We start from the raw sequence: 13,132 nt of genomic DNA on the forward strand, positions 1-13,132 counted from the left end.
TACGTTTCTCTTCGTCATACAGTCTGGAACAAAGTAATAATAATCTGTCTCCGTAATGGGCGGATGCTTATTTTGAGGTTTAAAATCATTGGAGTTCCCTTAACCAACGTTTGGTAATGACGTATGCTGTGCGCCGGAGTTCAGGCTTTTACGCTTCCCACTTCTGCTCTCAGTAGTAAACAGCTAGTATGCAGGCTACCTGACCGCCAGGGCAGTCTCTTCGTAGTGGATATATCTCTAACTTGCACCAGCCACAGACCGAGAGTTGTATACCAAAAGCGTCACGTCGCCGAGATTATATCAGCTCTTGTCACACGCCAGTTTTCCCTCTTATCTATTCTCGCCGCTTATCAGACGATTGTTGTTCTTATCTAGGCAGCCCGGTGGCTTCGTCAGAGCTTACTTCGTTCTCCACGGGCTGTTCAGACTACACTCTCGGATAAGTTGGATTGTACTGACGACCTACGTGTTATTTAACCTGGAGCTTGCTCAGTTAAACTAACAGTTGTTCGGCATAAAACAACGCACCCAGCGGGCACCGTGATGTCAATTTGATGTCAAGAATTAGTCAAGATTTTGACCACCATGTTGAGCATCTATAATTTCATACTATTTTAGCATTACAAGCTATGGCTTGCTTGTGGTTGTAAAGACGTCCAACAAGGGATCAATCTAACATGTAGTCACTGGTCTATAAACTTGGGTCAATATGATTGATGTTAAATAAACGTTGATTTGATATCAAGAAAAAAGGCATAGGAAAAAGGGCGTCAAAATCATCAAAGGGCGTCATTGAATTGACCACCATATGAGAACCAATAATGTTAATAATCTTAATAGTAGTAATAATAGCCCACTAGGCTAATGTTACTGTTGTTTTGACACTTCTACCAACCAGTCTGGTAATATAACAGACTAAAATGCCAACAGTAATCATTTTTACGATTGTTTTTAACGGATGCTTATCACCGCTTGATAAGCGCATGCGCACACACAGCAATTCCCATCCCCCACCCCTGATCAAATTCAAATTCGCGCAGCACTCTAGAATCTTCGCTGAGTTTGCTCCTTTTCAACTGCAGTCACCAGTGACTTCAACAATCAACCGTCACTTTTCTGTCATGCCTCTGACTGAATGTGTAAGCTGTACAAACTCCGCCGTCATCATATCCCAGGTAAGAATTAGACTACAGTACTTTTGTATGCCAACGTGAATTTATTCGAAATATATTGTTTTCATAATGGAATGTTAATCAAAGCCGTTAGTCATGTTTAGAATTAGCTAGTGAGCTAACGCTAGCGATGTTAGCTGTTAATGTTAACTTTTCCAGTAGCAGACTAACTTCACTATTATGTGGAATATCTGTTTGTTTGCCTGTTTGTCTGTTTGTTTGTTTTATAATGAAATATCAGGCGCAAGTAAGTTAGCTATACATTTAAAGTAACGTTAGCTACATTTAAAATGGCTGTTACCATGCAGGCTAGCAGACACAGATGAAAGTTGTTACCATTAGAATTAATAACGGTTAACATTAGCTCTACCTTGCGAACTTCCATGGGACATAGGTAACGTTAGGTCACTGTATTTAAACTTAATACATGTAGTGCTAGTGTTGATACATAATATAGTGTTGCTATAACTGCAAAGAGGTCCTGTATGAATTAAGTAATATATATATATATATCAGTTATCTACCCACTGATTTAAGGAACTGCAGTTTAATAGAGTGGTGAAGTCCCGCCCCTTCCGTTTGCCTCCATGGGACCTATCTTTCAAAAAAATTTGAACGGCAGTCTATGGCGAAAAATAAATTATTTTCTGGTCCCGGTTGACTTGTGCCTTGAATTACCCATATGATGTTTGTCCATTTTAAAGACACATTTTCATGTAAAGACATTTGCAGTTTGTTTCGTAACTATTGAATTACAACATTGTGAAAGATCGTAATTCCAATGACTACAAACCCATCAGTCGCGCTAGTGACGTTAGCTCATTCACAGCCACACTAGATTGTACAAGCATACCAGCAACAGGTCTTAATTGGGCTTTCCTTGCCGAAGAAAATACCATGAGTCAGAGGATTAAACTCATCAGGTAAGTTGTATTCGTCCATAGACTGTACATTACATACTGTTAAGTGACATAGCAGGCAGCAAGATGCAACCGTTAACTAGCATAACAGCTCTTATCGTTTCATTACGTTGGTGACGTACATCGTTCGAGACGAGCGATGTAGTCCACTGAGTGGATTCGCACAAAACCAACATAACTTTTGAAGTCTATCGAACAACAGTACTTTCTTGACGTGAAAAATTATCTTTTAAATTCACACACATCATATGTGAAATTTGTGGCACAATTCAAACTGGACCAAAAAATAATTGTTATCTCTCCATTAACTCCCGTTCATAATTTTTTGAAAGATAGGTCCCATGGACCGGAAGAAGAAGGGGCGTGACTTCACCACTCTATATAGCCATGTTTATTAACAGACCTGTCATTTAATGGATGTGATGGGTGGGTGGCACCTCAATATCATGCCTAGCCCTTATTTGCCCCTTGTTTGATGTACCTGACTTGCTCTGAGGCATGTGTTAAGAAGCATGTGAGTGTAGTAGTGCTTCAGTGATGGTCTTTTCATGTTCTGTGTGTTTTGCAACATATTAATCTTAGTCTCCCTCTGTTTGCAGGTGGTGTGTTGTGAGGATTGCTGAAGTAAGAACACTGAGTGCATTCTGGAATATTCCAAATGTGTGCCACGTCCAAGCTCGCAAGAGAGTTCACTCACCAGGTAAAGACACACACACACACACACAATGTTATTTTGAAGTATTAAAAAACATTGTTGTTTTAGAATTTTCGAACGAAATGGTTGGTAATTAGCACGTTTACGAGTATAGTTTACATTCCGGTATGATGGCAGAAGTGTCTTTGTGTACTGTGTGCCAAAACTATACTATTTAGCATGGTTGTGCAGCTGCTTCAAATACTGTAAGTATTGTAATTTATCTACATATAACACTACCGTTAAGTGTGGGAAAAAAGTGGAGGTGGGGGTGGGGCGGGGATTGCATGGAAGGAGATGCATGCTATTTCAAGAGTTGAACACCCATTCACTTTACTTTTTTAGCACAGTTAATTTGGACTAAATGCATCAGTTTTTCGTTTTTTTTTTTTTTTTTTTTTTACATGGGTTCCTCTGAATTCCCCATCAAAAACTTTACAATAAACTCATATTTTTGTTCAGTCTCTCTCAAACTTGAAGGGTTTGTTACATAAACCATATATTTTTTGCATAAAACGTAAAAACTACTGCTAACGTAACGTTAATTTACCCACTGCATTACAGATATTGGTTTGTACCATCACTGTATTCAAGAGTTCGATGATGGAGAAAGTGAACTTTCTTTTGAGATTACACCTATCAAAGATTGTAGCCTTTACCGAAATAGTCACGCTGCCCCTCCATTTCAATTGTTGATGCGCCAAAAGTAGACCTATCATGCTTATCAAGTGTAACTCTCTGAAGACATCCTTAACTTGTGAGTGTTGGAATTGTTGCTAGGTAGTTCATTTAAGTTCACTCAAAATGTCAGGCCGATTGTATGGTGTGTGCGTCTCGTCACTGCTATGGCGCGTTTACATGCTATCTGTCACTGCCAGCACGTTCTATACTCAGCGTCGTCCATCCTTGCAAATTCAAGTGAGGACATAGAGTTAAGTTGTAAACAATTGTAAAAATGATTGCCATAATCTGATTACACTCAAAAGACGTCTGGTTTTGGTAGTCTACAAATTAATGTTTTACTTTTGTTATGCAATGTTAATGGTATACAGATTAAAACATGTTTTCAGTGTCTCTTTAGCTGAAAACTACTTCCAACACGCATGCCTCTTCCATGAATAGGCGCTCTTAGCCTGGCTAACGTCAGACCTCATTGAGATAGGGTCTGGGAATTAGACATTAATTTTCTCGTATTTGAAACATGGTTTACGAATGCCCAGAGCCGTTTATTGGGCGCTACGAATGTCTATCAAATGCGTCTGTACATAGCTCATAACGGCTTCGGCGTGTCGTCATCGTCTTGCTGCCCTCCCTCCGTTCTGTGAATTGTTCCTTCGTTGAGGTGAAAACAAAGTCCATAGAATCCAGGCTGCCTAGCAGCGTGAATAAAATCGCGTGCGTAAGGCAGCATTGGAAAACCCAGGCTAAGGCACTCTAGTCCTTGAGCCACCCCCTAGTCCACCCACCCACCTACCCATCCGCCCCCCGGAAAAGAAAAAAAAAACTTGGGGGTGTCACTCCCGGGATTTTAAAAACAATTCTAGTTGCTCAACATCTTGTCTGATTAGCAATAACTGCTATGAAACAGAGACATTACATTTTCTGGTCAGTGAGGTTTAAATTAATCCTCCTGAATCCTATCCCATTTAATGTGACTTCAGAGGGCTTGAGAGGGATAGGATTTAAACCGTGGCGGACCGCCATGCTTAAATAAATGTAGAGGAAACACTGGATATTCCTTTCCTTGTTCTACAACAACAACCTAATAACATGATCATGCTGATGGCTGATAGCTTTTGCTCTTCCCAAATACAAGTAGCCAGGTGAGATGTTTGCAACTACATTACTTTTTATCAATCCAGTTGCAGCAGGCCTAGTTCCAAACCACAATTGTTGAACTGTGATGAACTGCCCTATTTGTGATTGTTTTTAGAGATTCTAGAGGTTTTATACTAGTGCTGCCACTAACAACTAATAACTAATTTTGTTGTATAACTCACACTCCTCCTTGTCCACAGGTGGCAGCAGTGCGGTGGAGGCAGAGTGGCAGCAGTACGGTGGAGGCAGAGTGGCAGCAGAGCTGGCCTAAACAAAACAGTCTTCAGCCCTTGGAACCACACCTGGCTCTTTGGCCCCAAGAACAAACCTTCCCGTCATAGGTGCCTCTGATAGTGCATCACTCACAAGAATGGTAACAAGAATGCACTTAAAGAATGCCCTGGCAGGAGCATCACATATGAATACTTTCACAGACAGTTGAAGTGCTTTGCCTCCATGAACAATGCCATCTTGCTGTAACTGCTGCAACTCCTGGAGAAAGTCACTTAAGTACTCTTCCTCTGAATTTGGTTTAGCAACTCCACAGTAGATGGCCACAATGAAAGGAGCAAAGTTGTGAAAGTTGCAGAGTATGGGCCACATTTGGAAGTTGGAGGATTTAAAAAGTGGCACACCATCAATGTTAAAGCACAACGATTCCTGGATGCTGAGACAAACGTTTGGTTTTGGAGTAGCATTGTCGAGAATGGTCAGAAAAATCTACCAAAAAGTTTGTAAATTAAAGGATGGAAAAAGTATGGGATTTTAAAATAGAAAATGTGTAGGAACCCTGTTAAAAGAAACCTTTTCTCTGTCTCTCTCCATTCAACTGGATCTCAATGTTCTCCAACATTCCATTACTTGTTACTACATTGTACATGTTGTCATACATTGTTCATATTTAGGCATATTTATTCTGCCCTTATAAGATAACTACTAATACACTGCACATATTTAATTTATATTACTCTAAACCACCTTCTATAAACCAACTGTATACTACTGTCTACACGGCACTGTGTCTTGTCCTGTATATGCACCACCTGTCTATACTTTGTATATCACTTTTCTGCTTTTTTGCACTTCTAGTTAGACACAAACTGCATTTTGTTGTCTTTGTACTTGTATTCTGCACAAATAATCAAAATATGTCAATAAATGCTGATGTAATTTTGACATCAATGTTTGTCGCATTTATGTTTATTTGACATTGAAGCTTGATATTGAATGATATCAAAACAACATCAACATCTTGACATCAAATAGATGTAGAATTGACATCAAATGCCAACAAAGCTTGACATGGAAATGACATCTTGATGTAGAATAAATGTTGAATTGACATCAAAGCTTGACATTGAATGATATCAGAATAGCATCAAAACGACATCATCATGACATCTTGATGTCAAATAAATGTCGAATTGACATCAAAGCTTGACATTGAATGATATCAGAATAGCATCAAAACGACATCAACATCTTGACGTCAAATAAATGTTGAATTGACATCAAATGCCAACAAAGTATGACATCAAAATAACATCAAAACGACATCGCGGAGGTCAAAATCTTGACGTCAAATTGACATCAGTACATTGACGTCGATACAACTTTCATTCTAGACCTGTTTCTAGATGTAATTTTGATGTTGATGTTTGATGTCATATTGATGTTGAATTGACATCAAATGCCCACTGGGCAGCCTACCTTGAGCCACGCTCGGTGACTGGCTAACGTTACTGTCCACAAGCACGGTAGCCTCGCCTGGAGCCCAGCTCGGCCACACTAGCCTCTGTCAAAAACGGAGCGGTTTACCTTGAGCCCAGCTCGGTAACCGATATTCCCAGTCAAGCACAATCACAGCAGCCTTGCCTTGAGCTCCGCTCGGTAACCGGCTAGCTCACGTCAAGACACACCGCCTCGCCTTGAGCCCCACTCGGTAGGGTAGCTAGTAGCTAACATTCCATTCCTTAAGTAGGCCTATGCCGCATTGATTTTGTTAAGGTAATTTGAGAGTAGGGGGGAGAATAACGAGCAGCAAACGTTTATTTGAAAACATGATAAGTAGTGATGCTTGTAGTACACTTGTGCGTTTAGGTTGAGCTATCACCATCTGATAAATCAAACTTTTCCCAAAGCCAGTTGGAAGGAGAGTTATAAGACGTCCTTGCCATTTATAAAATTGACAAGACAAGCCTCTTGTTCGTGCTTTAATTGCGTGATGCCCTCGAGAGTTGAGACTACTTCGCGGATAGCTTCTAGCGTCTCTTCCTCCGTTGCCATTGTTGCTGTGTTGTTGAACTACAAGCTTCGCTGGACTACAAGCAACTCGGCAGGCAAGTTCCGCGTCATCACTCAACTGTTCGCTGATTGGCGCGGCCGCACGCAAGCCGTATACTGTAGGTTGGGCCAGACTACTTGCGAGGCTGAAATCAAATTTTGGCCGGAAGTACGTAGGATGGTAACACCAGGCTAGCTTAGGAGGTGAAACAGAGGCTGGCCTCTTGTGACTGGCGTTTCAGTTGCACCAGCAAAGAAAGCAAAGTCTGAGGTGTGGAAAAGTTTTGATCATGTGCATAATGAGAATAATGAGCCAGTGGTTATGTAAAATCCAAAGGATGCAACATTCTGTAGAACGACAGGGAGATTTCGTCGCTGATAAGGCATGTTGATCAAAGCTGTCAGTGCCCATCAGGATCACATCGTTTGTTAGGCTACAGCAACAAAATCAAACCCTGCAAAGGTGAAACAAATGGTTACGGAGAAGAAGTGTGTCACTTTTGCTGTAAAGACATTAGGCCTTTTAATATCGTAAATGGCAAGGGGTTTGAAAAGCTGGAGCAAGAACTATTTAATGTCGGGGCTGCGTATGGGAGGGTTACCGCAAACTTCAGAATGCTGAGAGGACTTGGGCTATTTTATTTCTTTGTTCCAACTTCCAAGTGGCCTAGGCTACGTTAGTCATGAATAAATGATGTCAAATGTTACTCATTCTTGACAAAAGGCAAAAGAGCTGCGTGCGTGCGGACATTTGAATAATGTCGGGCTGTAAACGGGTTCGGGTCTCGGGGTCGGTCAGGGCTCGGGCTGATTTCTGTGGGGCTCTGGTCTTGTCGGGCCTAAATTTTAAGGCCCGATTATAGCTCTACTTCACTGACCAACAGTGGGTGGAGACCTTTAGATTCACAAGTCAGGGTTTGAAGAATTATGACGAATGATAGACCTGGCTGTTGCCCCGAGTACTCGTGGTCGGATGCCTATCCCAACAAACAAGCCATCGCATCTATCTATCCATAAATTGCAGGAACGTCTGTCTGTCTGTCTGCGTGTCGTTGGTCCGTTCGATTTCAAACTTGGCAGGTGTTTTGCTACTGGCATGAGTAGTGTCTTGCTACTGGCATGAGTAAGTGCAGTGCATAGTTTGACATTGTTTGGATAAGAAAAGCTAAATATATCGTTATATATCGATAAAAGAAGCACACGTTGGCTTTCTCCACTCTACCATAGCCACCCTCTCATACAGCACTGCGTGCAGGACCAGAGAGAGGATAAGCGGAGATTTGGCAGCACTAAATCACGGTTAAAAAGCAAGATGTTTGATTATCATCTCTGACCTCAACAATAAAGACTTCCTATATGTTTGCTTGCATAAAATGATTACGCGGATTTTGCAACAACACGCCAACAAACACGGGTATGTGGGGCTATTCAAAATTACATGAAAAGTATGTGCAATAAACTAAATGCTTTGAATAGCCCAGGGCCCAGTTCCCCGAAAGCATCTTAAGCCTAAGAGCGTCGTAAAGTCTCTCTTACGAACGTCTTGAGATTTGCCGACTGTTTCCCGAAACCATCGTAGCTTAAGAGCGTTGTGAAAACACTCGTAGATCTACGAGTGCTCCAGAGTACTCGTTACCGGCTAAGAGCGTCATAACAGTACTTCTCACTGAGGTCACCAACAGGACATACAGAGGAATTACAACTTAGAATACATAATCCAATTTACGTTCCCATTCTTTATTGTGTTTACCTGTGATGAATCAGATTTTAGCGTGCAATTTTGCCTCATGTGTTTTCAGGTTTGAGGGCTTTTCTTGGCAGGATTGACCTTGGTTAGACTCTTTGCTTCCATTGGCGCATATTTCTCATGTTATTTCTCCGTATAGAAAATAAAGTCAATTTTCGACACACAGTCAAGCAAATTGCCGTATTGATCAGTTAGAGATTAAGCGCCCAAACCTGTGACGTCACATGCAACTGTAGTTTGTTATCACCATGTTACGACAAAAACTCAAAACAATTCAACTGATCCTAAAAATAAGGTATGACCACTTGAAGCAATAGAGGTGACCCCAGTGCCTAACATATGGAAGGCATTAAATTCAGATCCCAATGTGCACCGAGATATATTTTTTCTAAAAAAAAATCCCATCCCCTCCGCTAAACTCTAGGAACTAGTGGTGTGCGATACTGTAAAATTTGGTTTCGATCCGATACCAATTAAATATAGAGCCAGTATTGCCGATACCGATACCAATACTGATATTTGTAACTAAAAGCCGTTTATAAACTTTTATGTAGGGGAGAACAGTGTGTCATGATTTATGACGTGAATAAAACATCAATATGCTAAATTTGAATACATTTTGATGCACTAATGATTTTATGATTTCCACTGTTAATAATTTACAAATATTTCAGCAACAAAACATTGCAAAGCGGGCATGCAATTATGTGAAAGGAATGGTGTTTGCATGACTGTAGGCTAGCCCTTGGTGAAACAGGAACAATGCATTTTGAACAAATTGAGAGATATTGGAAGTGAACAGAAATTAAAGTATCGATCCCATCACACTGGTATCGATCTGATACCAATACCAATGTTGGTATCGATACTATGGATATTTGGATCGATATGCCCACCCCTACTAGGAACGCAACCACTAGATGGCAATGAGATTACTTTCCCTCCCAACTAGTCATAATCGTGGTTACCGCCCCCAGTTGCCTTGGTTACCGTGGCTGAAAAGCCCCTGAGGGGGAAAACATTCGTTTCGATTGCATGTAATCTAATGGAGGTGCACCGGCTTGAGTACAGAAAGCACCTATAAAAATATTAAATATTTTAGCAAACATCACTAAACGGCACAAACACGTTTCAACTGAGAGTTATCTGTGTGTCAATGAGGTTAAGGGTAACATTAAGTTCCATCATTTGGCTAATTCCAGTTAAACGACCAGAACTGTCTCGAGTGTACTCATTGTAGAACTGCTTTCAATGGCCGGACTGTGTAGCTCGGTTTAGCAAGCTAACCCTTTTGCCTTAACATCACATACTCGTAAATTGCATCTGAATTTATTCTCACATGAATGCACATTCCCTACAATGGCCGTGGGAATAGTTTTAACAAGTAATGTGTACCAGTTGGTTATGTTACACTGACGATATAAAGTTAGCCAGTTAGCAACCTAATGATGCTACCATTGAATATAGCTTCCAGAGAAATTTGTCGTCAACATTGGGCAATCGAGGGTGAATTAAGTTGTTAGCATACACTGGGCAGTTAAGTAAACACAATTCCTTCAAATTATTGTGTTCAGAAACAAGCAGAACTCCACCTGAATGTAAAACGAATGTATAAAGTCTAACTGTTAGCTAGTTCGCCTATTGACTTCCATTGTGTGAGGTTAGCATGCTTTCCCCCTCGTTGGGGGCGGTAACCTTTCCGAACGTCTTAACCGACTGTATCTATTGAATTAATTGAATTAAAAACAGCCTTTGGGATGAGTGTTACAATTAACCCCGCATATGGGGCAGGTTGTAACATTTCACCTATCGCCACTCTCGGTGGAATTGTAAAAGATCAGTCGATCCCAGGCCCGGGGTGGGTAATCGGGAGAATTCCCGGTGCGCCGCTTCACTTTTGGGCCGGTCGAGGAAAAAAAATATTGACATTTGTCACGTTAGTCTATCTTCTCTTAAAGTAGGCTATACACGTTCCGCATTCTGTGCATGACACCGTTGCCTCTATATGGGTTGTAGCCTACCATGTGAGGGAGTTCTCCCCTCCCAAAAAGAGTTGGTTGGGTCCATATCGCCCGTCTTTTCCAAAAAGTTTTCTCAGATAGCCTACGGATAGCCGGGCAGGCCCTACAGTAGCCAGAAGCGTCAGGAAGGATGGATGTAGAAAGAGGCCAGGGGGGATAAAACCGCCAGGTAGAATACTGCTAAATGTGCCCAGCTTCCAGATTACAGACAAAAGTGGCAACTGGTAAAGAGAGATAGCCTGGGCAATTATTAGCCTATTGACAATATAATTATTGGGCTAATAATGTCGTTTGTAGCGTTGTCAAGCTATTCGCAAGCAACATATTAAATTACTTTAAAATTAGCCTTTTGATTCATAGACTTTGCAGTATGCAAATATTGATAACAAAACTGAAGCATGATCTGTGTAGGCCTATGCAATAAAAATTGTAGCCTCTGAGCTACAGATCAACCAGTCGACCACTGAAAATTATGAGCGCGAAGTTAGTGATGAGGAGGCCATGACTACAGGGACAAGTAGAGAGGATAATTTATAGTTATTTAATGTAAGAAAGAGCAATTATGCTACATGATAAACATATATGCCTTGTTTGCTCAGAAGAGGGTGTAGTAAAGGAGTAGGCTAAATCACCAAACAACATTATAGCCTACTCATGCAAAAACATAGCCTAAACATTAGTTCAATATGCCTCTTTGTGGGAAGCGTGGAATAGGCTACATTTCAAAGGCGTTCTTTCTTTCTTTTTTCTTTCTTTCTGTTTTTGTTAACTTGTGGAATAGTGGAATATTTTTTGTTAATTTCTCAGTTGAAGTGAATTATAACCTTTACACATTTGTTGAATCATGGTACTAATACAAACTACAGGATAAAAGCTGAAATGTTGCTTCATTTATCCAATTTCCACCACTATATGGAAAACATATGGGCCGGTCTTGGGCCTGAAACTCCCGGGCTGAAAAGTGGCCCCACTCCGGCCCTGGTAGCTCCTACAAACAAACTTCCAGTGCATATGTGTAACAGAGATATGTATGTTGCTTGTTAAAAAGTATAACTAGTGAAACTCAAATGATTTTAGAATTATTTAGCCATAACCAAAAAGTGTTACTTTGTGCCCCGCGCTCCCCTACATTTAATGGTCATAATAATGTGATGAAAAGCGGACAAAAATGCAATCAAGTTATGAAACGAGACGTTGCCAGAATAGTTTGACATTATCTTTGCTAAGTGAATATTTTATTAGGCCTATGAGGTAAAAAGCAGAGAAAGCAACATGTGGTTTAGTCTGTAGCCTACTGCATCAAAATCTAAGCCTACACATTTCCTCTTTCTTACTCGACGACTTTCTTATCTTCAAACGTGTTCTTAAGTGACACCGCGAAAAATGATTGCATGGTGCAACAATCTAATCTTAAAATAATTACAATTATTTATGTCTCTGTGTGGTATATAATCTACTTGGGATGCTTACTTGCAGATGTCAAAGTGTTTCTATTTTCGTATTGATGTGAATTAATGTGTAGATCCGAAGTTTAAATGGTAGGCCTATAGCTGTGACGTGCAGTCACCTGACATCACCGTCAAATCAGAGGATATTTCAGAACTATTAACGTGGACAGCTCCCCTTAAGAGCATCTTAAGAGCAGTGCACGCGCGTTCACGCTACAAGCATGTTCGGGAAACAGTCGGAAAAACCAAACGAACGATCGTAAGATGAATCGTAGAAAACCCTCGTAAGAGCGTGTCTCCGTCGTTATCGGGAAACTGGGCCCAGGGCTGACTAGTGCACCAGGAGTTTATTTAAATAAGATTTGCCTGATTATCTGCTACTATAGACCCTTTCAACAATAGAAACAAAAACAATGCTTGAACATTCTATTTGGTTCCCAATCTACTTCCTCTGCAGTAAGATAACATATGGAATGTTAAAATGGAAGCCTTGTGGGGCCAACTATGATCCTGATAATGGAACTCTCTTGAAAGGGTCTTTAGCTGCATCGTCGTTTCTTCCGTGATTTGGGAAAGTCCCATAAAAGTCCTGGCAGGAAGCATGCATAAGGATGTAGATCCAGGAATGCACTAATATTTTGTTCGTAGTCCAGTTTGCAACAATTATTGGTTAACACTAAGTTGTAAACACTTCGGAAAAAATATATTAAAAACTGGATATACCAAAAAACGTTGATGTAATCGCTTCCTGCAAGGAATTTTACGGGCTTTTCCCAAATCACGGAAGAAACGTCGACGCAGCGGTATAGTAGCAGATAATCAGGCAAGTCTTATTTAAATAAACTCATGGTGCACTTACAAACTTTCTAATGCCTCGTTATTGGACTAAAGGTCATAGTTGTACTACTGCAGAAGTTTCGTACCATTCAGGGCATTATTAGTGGGGTAATTTACGAGATAAAAGTTGGTTCCATCACGACTGCAGAGCGTCATTAGTTTCTGACGGCGCTACTCGACCAGGGTTCGACC

General features: G+C 40.7%; 1 long non-coding RNA gene across 1 annotated transcript; it reads left to right on the top strand.

Annotated features, from left to right (window-relative positions):
• Positions 1-247: 247 nt before the first annotated feature.
• LOC143133172 (uncharacterized) lies at positions 248-6,228 on the top strand. Its single transcript, XR_012988479.1, has 3 exons — positions 248-1,175; positions 2,692-2,792; positions 4,805-6,228. It is a non-coding gene; the product is annotated as an uncharacterized LOC143133172 (long non-coding RNA).
• The last annotated feature ends 6,904 nt before the right edge of the window (positions 6,229-13,132 follow it).

Source organism: Alosa pseudoharengus, unplaced genomic scaffold (assembly GCF_046254945.1).
Source record: "Alosa pseudoharengus isolate Yale_2024_CS ecotype anadromous, Long Island Sound unplaced genomic scaffold, YU_APseudo_1.1 YU_APseudo_1.1_scf_19, whole genome shotgun sequence".
NCBI lineage: Eukaryota > Metazoa > Chordata > Actinopteri > Clupeiformes > Clupeidae > Alosa > Alosa pseudoharengus.